Raw genomic sequence first — 7992 nt, forward strand, 5'->3', positions numbered from 1 at the left:
AAAACTATAAATCACAGGATAACCTCAAAGAAAAATGATAAACCTTCACATCAAAATAAAAAAGAGGACCAGCATAAATATTCAGCAAATACTAATACAAAGCAACGAAGGAAGTAATAACATGATTCATAAATGACAGAGCTCAGTATAGAAAATTACATGGAACAAAGAAATCGACACAATGAAAAAGCACATGACAAAAATGACAGCAACAAATTCATATTTGCTGATAATTATATATCTGGTAAGGGACTTATCTCTAAGATTGATGGAAAACTCCAGTGCCTTGACACGAAAGGAATTAACAATCCAATTGAAAAATGGGTGGAAGACATGAATAGACACTTCACCAAGGGGGATATTCAGGTGGTCAGCTAATACATGAAAAGATGCTCACAATCATTGGCCATCAGAGAAATGTAAATCAAAACAACTATGAGATGTACCATCTCACCTCAGCACTGATGGCAAGGTTCAATGAAAATAACAAATGCCAGTGGGGATGTGGAGAGATTGGGACTCTCATACACTGCTTGCATGACTGTGAAGTGACAGAACCACTGTGGAAAGCAATATGGTGATCCCTTAAGAAGTTGGAATTGGAGATAGCATTTGACCCAGCAATCCCATTACTAGGTATATATCCTAGAGAGGTGAAAACCAGGATAGGAACAGATACATGCATGCTCACGTTCATCATAGCACTATTTATAATAGCAAAAAGATGGAAACAACCTATGTGCAGATCAGCGGAAGAGTGGATGACCAAACTATGGTACATACATATACTGGAATATTATGCAGCATAAAAGAATAATGTAGAGCCTGCAAAACACTACATAATATGGATAAACTTGGAGGACATGATGCTGAGTGAAATAAATCAATCACGGAAGGACAAATATAGTATTAGTTTGTTGTTGTGGAGGGTCAAGGAAAGATTTATATATGGAGGAAAACTTTCTTTGTTGGTTGCGAGGGGTGGGAGGGGAGGGGAAGGAACACTGCAAATAAAAAAAAAAAATTCATTGACCCATGTAAAAAAAAAAAAAGTATATGAAGTGCTATATGGAAAATGTAAACTTTCACCCAAACCACAATTTTTTTTTTTAAAGATACATAAATGGAAGAACATACCATACTCATGGATAGGAAAATTGGGTATTGTGAAAATGTCAATACTACCCAAAGCAATCTATATATTCAATGTAATCCCAATCCAAATCCCATCAACATTCTTTAAAGATATGGCAAAACCAATCACTAATTTTATTTGGAATGTAAAGAGACCTCAGATAAGCAAAGCACTATAGAAAAAGAAGAAGTAGGAGATCTTACACCCCCACATCACAAAACCTACTATATAGCCACAGTAGTCAAAACAGCCTGGTTTTAGTACAATGACAGACACAGAGACCAGTGGAATGGGATTGAAACTCCAGAAATAGACCCATCTACCTATGATCAGCTGATCTTTGACAAAGGGCCAAAATCCAGTAAATAGGGAAGAGATACTGTCTTAAACAAATAGTGATGTCAAAACTGGTTATCCATTTGCAGAAAAATGAAACAAGATTCATACTTCACACCATACACAAAAACTAAGTTGAGATGGATCAAAGATGTAAATGTGAAACCTAAAACTATAATGTTAATAAGGAAAAAATAGGGGGAAACTTATGGGCCCTAATTTATGGCATAAATAGACTATCAAGCATAATCCAAGACGCATAAACAGCAGCAGATAAACTAGATGAATGAAACCTTCAAAAAATTAATTTTTTATGTGCTTCAAAAGACTTCTCCAAAAGAATAAAAAGAGAGCCTACAGATTGGGAAAATACATTTGGCAATGACATATCTGACAAGGAACTTCTCTAAAATGTATAGAAAACTCCAAAACCTCAACATCAAAAAGACAAACAATCCAATTAAGGAAAATGGGCAGAAGACATGAATAGACACTTCACTAAAGAAGATATTCCAGCAGCCAAAACCACAGGAAGAAATGTTCATGATCACTTGCCCTTGTTGTTGTTGTTGTTATGGACCCAACTCATAGTGACCCCTCCTTAGGTTTCCGAGGCAGTATCACTACAGAAGTAGATTGCCCAACTTTCCTTCTGAGGAGTAGCTGGTGGGTTTGAAGCACCAGCCTTCTGATTAGCAGTCAAGTGCCTTTAGAGAGATGCAAATCAAAACAACAATCAGATACCATATCACCTCAGCATTAATAGCAAAGTTCAACAACACAGAAAATAACAAATGTTGTAGAAGATGTGGGGAGATTAGATTCCCATACACTGATGGTGGGACTGTAAAATGATACAACCACTGTGGAAATCAATATGGAGATTCCTTGAAAAGTTGAGCATAGAAATACCATTTGATACAGTGATCCCATTAGTAGATATATATCTGCAGTGTAGTAAATTACAGTGTGGCTTTTCTAGCCATAAGTTTGTGTAAACTCCATGATGGAATTTACTGTGAACAACTGAGTAGCTCCTGATTGTTAACATTATCCACCTGGGGTATTTCTGTTGAGAGTCACAGGAAACAATCTTCTGGGAAGTTCTCTCTCTCAGGTGTATAGAATTCTTATGTTGGGATTGGTTAGTTTGGCCACTCTGCCAGGCTCAAAAGGAGCCCTCCTAGAGGCAGAAGGAATCTCTCGACTGTTGGCTGAGAAAGATGTGCTGCTGAGAGAAACACACTCCTGAGAGACATGCACTTGCTGAGAGAGAGAGACATGAGACACTCGCTGCAGAGAGAGAGGTGCAAGAGACACACACTAAGAGTCTGCCAGCTGCTAGGTGAGACAGCTGGCTGTGAGAAACTGAGTGCATTTCTGAGCTTGAATTGTAGCCTGTCGCTTCCCTAATACACCCCATAATCTGTGAGTTCTATGTGGCCATTGCAGTGAATTATCAAACCCAACAGAGAGATGGTGGGTGCTGTGGGAGGAATGGTTGGTACCAGGGTTGGTGAAAGGGCTAGAAGGCAGCATGTCTGGTCTTGCAGGAATAGGCCTTGGGCTGCTGATGGTGATTCTGTCTTCCTCTTGTGACGTTAGAGGAGGTCAGAAGATGTGGCCTCCTTGCCCCTTTGGCAATATCCTAAAGAAGTGAGAGCCAAGACATGAACAGATATATGCACACCCATGTTCATTGCAGCACTATTCACAATAGCAAAGAAATGGAAACAACCTAACCAAACTATGGCACATACACACAATGGAATACTATGCAACACTAAATAATAATGTAGACTTTTGTGAAAGACTGCATAATGTGGAAAAACTTGGAGGACATTATGCTAAGTGAAATTAGAAAATCACAGGACAAATATTGTATTAGTTCACTATTATAAAAAGTCAAAGAAATGTTTATATATGGAAGGAAACTTTCTTTGTTAGTTACCAGGAATGGGAGGGATAAGGAGGTAACACTGATGAATAAGTAGAGGTAAGAATTGATTTGGGTGAAGGGAAAGGCAATATACTAAGCAGGTGATCAACACTAATGAAAAGGAAGACACAGAGAAGTGAACAAGAGATACAGACAACAAAGAGAAAACTTTTACACATACAATACTGCATTATCAGTGATTACAGGCATTAACTTATGGGTAAAGAGATGGCTAGACAGGTTGAGTGATCAGGTATATCTAGGCAAAAGAGAATATACCTGTGACCATATGTACGGTTGGCAGGTGATATTTCTACATATGTATTACTATGTGCTATGAGAATGTCCATATATATAATAGAACAAACAAGGGGCAAAGTTATGATAACTTCTTAGCCACAGCAAACCACCCTGAGGCAGTGATTAGTTGGACCTGTGGGCTTGGAACTTTGGTCACAGGACATCAGACTTAAATGGCTTAACATATTACATAAAAACATTGTTCTACATCCTACTTTGGTGAGTAGCAACTGGGGTCTTAAAAGCTTGCAAGCAGCCATCTAGATGCAACTGTGGGGCTCTCCTCATCTGGAGCAAAGAAGAATTTAAAAAATAATAATAAAAAGATGCATGGAAACAATTACTCCAAGGGACTAGTGGACCATGTGAACCTCAGCCATGAGACCAGAAGAATTAGATGGCACCCAGCTACCACTGTCAACCACTTGGAAAGGGATCAGTGCAAGAGATCCTGGATAAGTGGGAGGACAATGTGGAACAAAACTCAAAATCATAAGAAAGAACAGATTTACTGGTCTGATAGAGCCTAGTGAGACCCCTGAGACTATGGCCCCTAGTTACCATTCAGGTCTGGAATTGAATTCACTCCCATGGCTTCCAGCCAAATAAGAGACAGGTATATAGGGTAAATATGTACATCAGGTACATACACTCATTAGAATGATCAATCATGGGAGGACAGAAGGGCAGTATTTTCACAGAGAGATAGTTTAGGGGGCAGGAATGTACAGAAAAAAAGTTCATGGGGAAGAGGTAACTACAGAGAGGAAATGGCAAGAGAGCTGCTACATTGTGGGGAATTGCAGTCAATATAATGAAACAAAGTATGTGTGAACTGCTGTACGGAAAATGAATTTGCTCTGTAAACTTTCACCCAAAACACAATTATATATATATACTTTGATGTTATATATATATATATATATATATATATATATATATATATAACAAAAACAAAACTAAGTAAATAAGTCAGTTTCACTTAAGAATGTTCTTAATGAAGTTGTAAAAGATAATAGGTTTTATTAAATCTCAAACCATAAGTAAAAAGTCTTTTTAATATTCTATGTGACAAAACAAGTTTTCATGAAGCACTTCTGTTGTATAGCATACTTAAGTATAATGGCCTTCTTTTGGAAAAGCACTTACACAATTGTTTGAGTTTTCAGCTCAACTAGCCACTTTTTCATGGAGCACTACTTTTTGAAACAATAATTGACTGGTAAACTGTGAATTTTCTAACTTGAATATTTGGCAGTATTTTCTCTGATATTAATAAAATGAGCCTGTCAGTTCAAGAAAAACAATTGACATTCTTTGTTGCCAGTGATAAAATATAATCTCTCAAACAAAAAAGTGCAATTCTAAAAACCTTGCGCCATTAGCTTGACAGCTTCCCAATACTTAAAGACTTCTCTCAAGAGGTGGATAGTGTTATAAACAAATGTGTTTTTTTCATAAATTATTTCACAATTTGGATTCTGCTTAACTCAGTAAACCAGTATTTTCCTAATGATCAACACGTAATGTTAAAAAAGCATTCAGAGATAAAATAGTCATTCAAAGTGCATGATGCTCTAATAAATTTTATTGTAACAGTATATTAAAAGTTTGTTAATAGGATTTCAAATCAGATTCCAAATTAGAACAAACTTTTAAGGAACTACAATTTTTCAAGTTTTGTTATAGTATCAAAAAAGAATACCATATTTTTATGCAAATAACACGCACATTCTATGTTTTTGTGCTGTAAAAAAATAGCATAGCACATTAACAAAAATATCTTGCAGGGGGAAAACAAGATTGGCAAAAACATAGAGCATGTGTATAATCTGAAAATTTCAAACTACATATGTGTATGTGCTCAGATTTTCTTCATGTACTTCAACCAAAATAAAATATCACAACAAATTCAATGCAGAAGTAGATATGAGAATCCAGCTGTCGTCTCTTAAACCAAGCACCTAAGAAATTTACAAAGGTGTAAGTAAAGACACTCCTATGAGTAATTTTTTGTTGGAAAAGACTATCACTTTTTTGTGTGTGTGTGATTTGGGTGAAGATTTACAGAGCAAATTCATTTTCCATACAGCAGTTCACATATACTTTGTCTCATATCACTGACTACAGTTTACCACAATGCAACAGCTCCCCTCCCACTTCCTCCCCGTAGTTACCTCTTCCCAGTGTCCATCCCGCCATACACTCCTGCCCCCTGAGCTGTCTCCCAGTGCATAAGAAGCCCTTCTTTCTCCCATGATTGTTCTCTCCAAAGAGTGTATCTACTTGAGATAAATGTTCAAATCATATGCCTATATTTTGTTTGGCTGGAAACCACAGGTGTGGGTTCAATTCCAGACCTGAAGGGCAGCTAGGGGCCATACCCTCAGTGGTTCCACCAGGCTCTATCGACCAGCAAACCTGGTCCCCCCCCCCCTGTTTTTTTTCTCCAAATGATTTTGAGTTTTGTCCCACATTGTTCTCCCTCTCTATCAAATATCTCCTACATAGATCCCCTTCCAAGTGGATGACAGTGGTAGCCGGGCACCATCTAGTCCTTCTGGTCTCATAGTTGTATAGGCTGCAGATCGGATGGTGTACCAGTCTCTAGGACTAATTGTTTCCATGAATTTTGGTTTTCTTCTTTCTTCATTGCTCTGGATGAGGAGAGACCCATCATTGCATCTAGATGGCAGACTGCTAGCTTTTAAGATCTTTCTGTTGCTTGTACTTAAGTCCCTGGGCTGATAATCCTGAGGAAATGTTCTCTCCCTACAGCCTATCACATCCTCATTAAATGTGCCATTATACGAAAGTAAAACATCTCCAAACACCTCAAGTGACAGACAGTTTAAAGAAAACAAAAAAGTTATCATAGAAGTACTAAGTTCAATATGGGAGCTCTGGTAGCATAGTGCTTAAGGCACTTGACTGCTAACCAGAAGGCTGGCAGTTCAAACCCACCAGCCACTCCTCGGAAGGAAGATTGACAATCTACTTCCGTAGTGATACTGCCTCAGAAACCCAAGGAGGGGTCGCTATGAGTGGTGTCTCACTCGATGGCATGTAACAACAACAACAACAGAGTTCAATATAAGAGTAGGTATGTTAGGATAAGAAGGCAGGTGGGATCATCTAAGTGAGGGTGATGTCAGGATTGTTTCTTCTTTATTGAAAACCACACAGCTTTTGATACTAACCTACTTTTCCCATTGGAATTTGTATTCTTTGATGTCTATTGAGTATCACTCAACATTATTCAATTTTTGAGAACTGTCATTGTTTATCACATTATCAGGATGTCTGTTTGTTTTTCCCCACTCCATCCCAGTTTTATTTGATTCTAAAAGGCTTGATGAATTCCTAAATGGCAAATAATAGCATGGAGGGGTATACTTTTTATTTTTCTGGCAATTATGTTCCCAATTCTATGCTGAAGGTCATTAGGGGAGTAGGACTCCTGTTGAGTATGTGCTGAAATCACCAATAAAAACAGGATTCATATAGGCACTGGATAGAATAACATTTAATCACAGGAAAGAAAAGCAGAGTAAGATCAGCTTCAGTAGTGGGTGTTGTCCCCCCATTGTCAGTCCCCCATGATCACTCTCTGCAGCTGATTCCAGATGGCTAGCAGTACAAATCCCTCTCATTCTGCAGGTAGAAAACCCATTCCTTCTCCACCAAGAACAGAGATAACAGTAGAGTTGACCAGGTACCATCTGATGGATATGTATGATCAGAACAAAGAACTACTTATCAGGCCAGTGAAAGGGAGATATCCCCAAGTCAGTTGAAACATCCAGTACAAACTGTACTATTTATCCAGGTTAGAGGCCCTGGTTGGGCATCCTGTAGGAAGGGCAGTGTGGTGCGGTGAATTACTTAATATGGCCATTCTAGCCATGGTTTTTGTAACACCCACCAGATGATTGGGTGGGACTAGGAAAATGTGTGGTGCTTGTGGCCCACCAAGGGGATTGAATAGCTTGCTAAAATGTAAATAAGCTACATGGCACCCTTATGGTGATGTTGTTGTTAAGTGCCTTCGAGTCGTTTCCGACTCATAGTGACCCCATTCACAGCAGAACAAAAACTGCCCAATCCCGCACCAGCCCCACAATCCCTGCTATTCTTGAGCCCATCATTGCAGCCACCGTGTCAATCCATCTCGTTGAAGGCCTCCCCCTCTTTTGTTGACCCTCCACCCTACCAAGCATGACATCCTTCTCCAGGGAATGGTCCCTTCTGACAACATGACCAAAATAGGAGACAAAGTCTG

Source organism: Orycteropus afer, unplaced genomic scaffold, assembly GCF_000298275.1.
Source record: "Orycteropus afer afer isolate SDZICR_OR568_19922 unplaced genomic scaffold, OryAfe1.0 scaffold00156, whole genome shotgun sequence".
NCBI classification, from domain to species: Eukaryota; Metazoa; Chordata; class Mammalia; order Tubulidentata; family Orycteropodidae; genus Orycteropus; species Orycteropus afer.